We start from the raw sequence: 6,650 nt of genomic DNA, 5'->3' as shown, positions 1-6,650 counted from the left end.
GGTTATGAGCCACCATGTGGTTGCTGGGATTTGAACTCTGGACCTTTGGAAGAGCAGTCGGGTGCTCTTACCCACTGAGCCATCTCACCAGCCCTCTGTCCTTTTTTCTATTCCATGAAAGCCAACAAAAAGTACAAGGCGGGTGTAACTATGTGGCTACAGTATTACCGTTGGAAATATGGTTAAAAAAATGCAGTACAGAAGGAAGGACAAGGCTCTAACATGGGGCCCTCGTAGAGGAAGAGGCAACAAACAAAATCAAAAGCAACCTAGGGGGATCAGGGCAGGGGCGCACTGCAGGGCTACGGTGGGAAATCAGGAGCCGCTGCTCCAGTGCAAACCCCATCCCGGCTACTCCGGCTGACTTAGGCATTACGTCCATTCAGATCCCAGTTTCCTTATCTGATAGAGAGGTCGGTAGGTGCCTGCCTCTTGGAGATGTGGAGAGCTAGGTCAGTTCACCCAGAGAACACCAGGAGAGGGAGGGAATAGGGTCTCTGTTTCTGGAGTGGGGACAGGCCACTCCGGGAGCAAGAACACAAAGCCACCCACATGTGACCTTACGGTAGGCTATTTTTCTGCGATACGGCTGTCCCAACTCTTGTCTGGCCCAAAGGAAATGGAGACCCTGAAATGTCACACCAAGTCCTTCAGGTCTTCTACCCAGAGCCAAGTGTGTGAATGTGTGACCGACACAGTCAGATAGGGTCCCTTTCCTTTGGAGTGGAATGCCGATATGGTACATTTTGTCTGTTTTTTTTTTTTTTTTTCAGTTCTGCAACTTTATTTGACATTGAGCAGGTTAGTTTTCATCCACATTGACTGTCTGTAGATTTTTGAATGTGGTAACAGGCACATTAGTTACCAGCGTGTAAAGCTTGTTTGGGGAATCTTCATCCTCATTCCGTTTTCTGGACAAGCATACTCGGATGCGGTATTATTCCCTTGGCCCAGACGGCTTTATTGAGCCTGGTGTCAATGCGCACATCTGGTGTTCCCATTTCCTTCATGGCAAACTTCCGAATTTCTTTGAGTGCCCGAGGAGCACGCTTCTTGAAGCCCACTCCATGGATGCGTTTGTGAATGTTGATGGTGTATTCTCGGGTCACCACCTTGTTGATGGCAGAACGGCCCTTCTTCTCGCCACCCTTCTTTGCGGGAGCCATTCTGCCGGGCCCAAGTTGGAAAGCCATTTTGTCTGTTTTGAGATTCGGTTTCATTATAGCTTCAGCTGGCCTCAAATTCAAGATCCCCCTGCCTCAGCCTCCCAGGCTCTGGAGTTACAGGGGTGTCCCAGCATGGCTGGCTCCCACGTGTCATCTTGAAAGCTTTCATCATGACAGCTCTGTTTTATAAGCAGCTGAGTTCACAAGTTGGTCTGCCACCATCGCTGGGCTGTCTGCAGCCTCCCTTCCCTCTCCTTTGGGCCCCGAGATCTGCCTGGCCTGTGCCAGGCTTTGCTCTGGACTTCTGCAGCCCTCGGCCTCCAGTAGGAAGCATCAGTCAGGCTTGGGTACCCTGTGTTGTCTCAGGCTGGGACACGGTAGTTGTCCCTTATCCCACCCCTGCCCAGGGACCTCGGGCTGCAGTACTATAGTGTACCTGGTGTGGGTGGCCAGTGGGAGACTGAATCTTGGCAGAAGTGACCCTGAGCCATCCCTGCCCCAGGTGCCAGGTACCAAACAGGTTTTGATGCCCAGAGTTAAAAATGGAGGGATGGCGTTGTCTGTCTTCTCAAAGTGGGGGAGGCAGGAAGGCGTCTCCGTTAAGGGAGACATCTGGCCAGTGTGAACTGTGGTAGTCTGGCATCTGCTAAGAGCAGAGTAGCTACTATGAGGCCTGACCGTGCACATACTGGCACCTGGCATCGTGGGTGGTCCAGGGCAGGGAATGGCCAATTTTGTCTTTCCTTTCTACCTTCCTGAGCCTGGCTGGAAGGGACTCTTTGGCCCACTCGCAGCACCTCTGGAAGCCAGTGATAAAGCAGTTGTCTAATGCCAGGCTTTTGCGCATGAGCTAACTGCCGTAATGGCACTTTAAGCAGGTTTTGTGTGACATGAAGATGAAGAGTGTGATTCACCCTAGGTCCTTATTTTTCTTTACTTTCACGTTAACCAGCAAATGAAAGGCAGCACAGCAGGCTACCTGAGTGGCAGCTGGAGAAAGCTTTCTGTTTATTTTACAGCACTTCTCCCAGAACCAGAGGCTGGCACTCACTCTGCCTCTGCAGCCGGCCCAGCCCACTCTGCTCTGTTCTCAGAGGGCCCCTGTGATGTAGAACCTGGGCTTATGGCCTGCCCTGAGATGTATACAGCTCACCTTAAGGTCTGCCACAGTAAGGGTTCAGAACCTTGTTCTCCTATGCAGAGCCTCTGTACGCACAGACACACAGAGACACATGCATGCACATACACACATGCATATAGCTCACACACATGCACACATACATATACATATAAACACACATACAGAGGAACCACACACCTACAGATACACACACATATGCTTGCTCAGGCACACACACACACAGTGTGCACACATGTGCACAGAGGCACCATACACCCACAGATACGCACACGTGCACGCCACACCCACTGCTCTGTAAGTCCTCTGCTCTGCTGAGGCAGGAACTTCACATGATTCTTCTTTGCTCCTTTGTCCAGCCTCCTTCAGGACTTACATGATCACTCAGTAAGTATCCAATGGTGATGGGAGAGGATGTCACATGGTGCCTCCCAGTGTCCTCTCTTCGGTGACATCTTGAACCCAAGGTCCAATTAGTACTGCCCAAGTGTCCATTATCAGTCAACCAGTACCCAGGAGGCTCAGGAAAGAAGAACACTCATTTCAGGCATCCGGAATCCCACGTCTCCCAAACCCTGCTGTCTGGTTAATGGTTACCGGGTTACAGTGTTGGAGGCAATGTTCGCCATCTAGCCCACCGTGCCCTGACAAGCAACGTTATCTCAGCTGAGCAGGCTGCTGTCTTGGGGCCCTCACGCTTCAAGTTTGATTGACAGACTGATTCTTTCATCCCTTTCCTTTCTTCTCCTCCCCCTTTCCCTTTCTTTTGAGGTGATAGGATCTCCTACAGTCAGGGCTAGCCTCAAATTCATCAGGTAGCTGAGGATGGCCTTCTAGCCTCGGCTTCTAAAGTGCTGGCGATACAGGAGGCCTCAGTCGCTGCTTTCTACAGTGTTCTTCTCTGCTGTGTGTATGCCAGGCCTGCTGCCTCATTTGATTTATGTCTTTACTCAGGCACTACCCCATCTAAAACAGGACCCTACCCTCAATCAGCACCCGCCTCTGGAGAGCCACCATTTCCTAAGTGTACCTGCCCGTCAGCATTCTGTCTGCCTCCTGTCCTGAGGACGTAAGCTAACATAGGAAAGCATCCCAAATGCTCAGTCCCCAGTGAGCCCTGGATAAGGCTGGGCGGGGGAAAACAAATGGGCAGAGAGTGGGTTTCGGCTGAAACATCCTGCAGCACCCCAGCTCTGAGGACATAGTCATTCTTCCTTACATTGATTTGTTCTTTTCACCAAAGAGAACAAAAGAATAACTATTATTGCTTGCTATAAAAAGTACCACTGTTCAAGTCTCACTGAAGACTGCCAGATAAAGGCCCCAGGCAGATGACAGCAGAGGAAAGTGATGAGGTCATGGCCCAGGAGTGGATTCCCAGAGCATCTCAGCAGCTGGGTATTCATTCCCGGGAAGGTGAGCCCACCTCCTCTGGTTGCTCGGACTCTGTGCAGTGAGGTTCTCTAAGCTCCCACTTTCCTCAAACATGCTGCCCAGCTGCCTCTCTTTGGTCATGAAGCCAGACAGGCCACGTAGGAGCTGGCCCTGCATAGCAGTACACACAGCAGGGGTAATGTGATGCCCGGCCGTTGAAGACATTGTTATTTTCAGTGTATGTGCGGTGTGCATGTGCATGAAGGTGTGGGCACATATGTGCTGGGGTGTTCTGACAGAAGCCAGGGACTATTTTCTGGGGGCTGGTTCTCTCCTGCTGTAGGTTCTAGTGATCAAACTCAGGCTCTCAAGCTTGTCTTAATAAATCATTCTGCTGCCCCAGGTTTTTTTTAAATTTTAATTTCAGGGGTTGGAGAGATGGCTCAGGGGTTAAGAGCACTGACTGCTCTTCCAAAGGTTCTGAGTTCAAGTCCCAGCAACTACATGGTGGCTCACAACTATCTGTAATGAGATCCAATGCCTTCTCTGGTGTGTCTGAAGACAGCTACACTGTACTTACATATAATAAATAAAATAAATCTTTTTTTTAAAAAAGTGTTTCCACTTACTGACCTGTGTCAGCTGCCCCAATTTTTAATGTTTTTAAAAATGTTTTTCTTTTTTTTTTTTGAGACAGGATATTATGTTGACTAGGCGAGCCTCAAGTGAGCTAGGAAGCTGAGGGGGACCTTAAACTTCAGAAACTCCTGCATCTGTCTTCTGAGATTTTGGATTATAGCATCACCGTGCCCAGATTATTCAGGGCTGGAGATCCAACCCAGGGCATCATGCTATGCCCTCAGAGAGCACTTTTGTTTTCTGAGACAAGGCTCACCATGTAACTCTGGCTGTCCTGGAACCAGTTCCACAGACCAGGCTGGTCCCAAACTCACTAAGATTCACCTTGCTCTGCCTCCAGAGTGTTAGGATTGAAGGTGTATGCCACTATACCCAGACTGACTTTAATTGATTGACTGATTGATTGATTTGGTTTTTTAAGGCAGGGTTTCTCTGTGTAGCCCTGGTTATCCGGGAAATTGAACTGTAGACCAGACTGGACTCAAACTCAGAGACCCTCCTGCCTCTGACTCCCAAGTGCTGGGACTAAGGGGATTTACTACCACCACCCACAGACTGACTTTGAGCCTCAGGATACCAGGCTCTAGAGCAGTGGTTCTCAACCTGTGCTTCAATGACTCTTTCACAGGGGTCACATATTAGATATCTTACACATCAGATATTTACAATTCATAACAGTAGCAAAGTGACAGTTATGAAGTAGCAACACAAGTAAATTTATGGGTGTGGGGGGGGGGTCACCACAACATGTGGAGCTGTATTAAAGGGCCTCAGCGTTAGGAAGGGTGAGAGCCATTGCTGGAGAGCCTGCATTTGTGAGTCTCATGGGGTCCAGCCATCCACTGCATGATGGGAAGACGTGCAGGGGAGCCTCTCCCCCCTGGCATGGGGACTCCCTTCACACAGACATCCATAAAACCTGCAGCAAAGGGTCTGGTGAGATGGCTCAGTGGGTAAGAGCACCCGACTGCTCTTCCAAAGGTCTGGAGTTCAAATCCCAGCAACCACATGGTGGCTCATAACCATCCGTAACAAGATCTGACTCCCTCTTCTGAAGTGTCTGAAGACAGCTACAGTGTACTTACATATAATAAATGAATAAATAAATCTTTTTTAAAAAAAAAAAAACCTGCAGCAAAGATCTATCAATGGAGGCTGGGAGGAGCACATCCTGGGGAGGATGAAGAGTTATATGGAGGTGCAGGCTGGGAGGAGCATATCCTGGGGAGGATGAAGAGTTATATGGAGGTGCAGGCATGTTTCTATTCCCAGTCACAGACTGAAAAACAGTCTCAGATGCTGGGGCCACTGGCCACCTCTTTTTCTGTACCTCTAATGGTGTCTGAGAAGAGAGCTGAGTCCTACCATGTCCCAAGTTACATGGGAGCAAGTGTTTGCGACAGTTAGAAAAATAGCCATGATATCACCCATATACGGTATGTCCATGTGAAGGGTCTCAGACCTGCTACTGCCCCCATCCTCTAGATGGATAGTTAGAGATACACACACACACACACACACACACACACACACACACACACACACCTACCTCAGTAGAGTAAGAGGTGCACATGCTGCAGAGGCTGGGAGGAACTCCCCTCTCTCCGTATTGCTACTTGTAATTTCCTGACATGATCACAACTGTTATTAAGGGGAAAAATGATGTACTTTATCAAACCAATTCAGGCCTGGGTCTAACCAGAGCCCTGGCGTGGCTCAGACGTATAAGAAGTGTGAGTCCCTGAAGGTGGATTATAAGCCTGGAAGCTCGCCCTGGAGCCAGAGTGTGCATCTATACATCTCTCTCTCTGTATGTGCATATCTATCTATATGTAAGAGCACACATTTGTGTGTGTGTGTGTGTGTGTGTGTGTACAATTACATATGCAAGTTTATGTCTCTTTCTCTACGTATCTATATAGCTATGTTCCTATATCTGTGTCTATATATTTATGTTTCTATATTTGTATTTATCTGTGTCTGTGGGAAGTGGGTGTGGCCGTGCGGCAGCCAAGATGACACCCTGGCTCATTGCCAAGCCCCATGATTCCCTGCTTATTTACTAAAAACCTGATTATGCGCACCTAAATGATCATGCGCTGCACACCTGAATGATCATGCGCTGCACACCTGAATGATCACGCACTGCCCGCCTGACACATAGTGTCATACAGCATGATATTGAGTCACTGGCCTATCAACACCCACCCTGTCTGCGTGCATGGCTCGTGTACAGAACATGCTGAATGCTGATTGGATGATGAAGAGTGATGAGAGACGAGTGCAGAGGGTGGAGGCGGATAAATTGGGCGATCCCCCAGAATAGGCAGGCA

At 49.1% G+C, this 6,650-nt stretch overlaps 1 protein-coding gene and 1 pseudogene across 1 annotated transcript in view; both read right to left on the bottom strand.

The window, feature by feature from the left end:
- Lrrc20 (leucine rich repeat containing 20) overlaps positions 1–6,650 on the bottom strand; it is a 109,018-nt gene that overhangs the window by 36,353 nt on the left and 66,015 nt on the right. The gene's annotated exons all lie outside the window — the stretch shown is intronic.
- LOC110326598 lies at positions 803–1,175 on the bottom strand (annotated as a pseudogene).

The sequence above is a fragment of the Mus pahari genome, chromosome 9 (genome assembly GCF_900095145.1).
Source record: "Mus pahari chromosome 9, PAHARI_EIJ_v1.1, whole genome shotgun sequence".
Taxonomy (NCBI): domain Eukaryota; kingdom Metazoa; phylum Chordata; class Mammalia; order Rodentia; family Muridae; genus Mus; species Mus pahari.
Note: the sequence above shows the minus strand (reverse complement) of the source record. Positions and strands in the feature narration are given on the sequence as shown.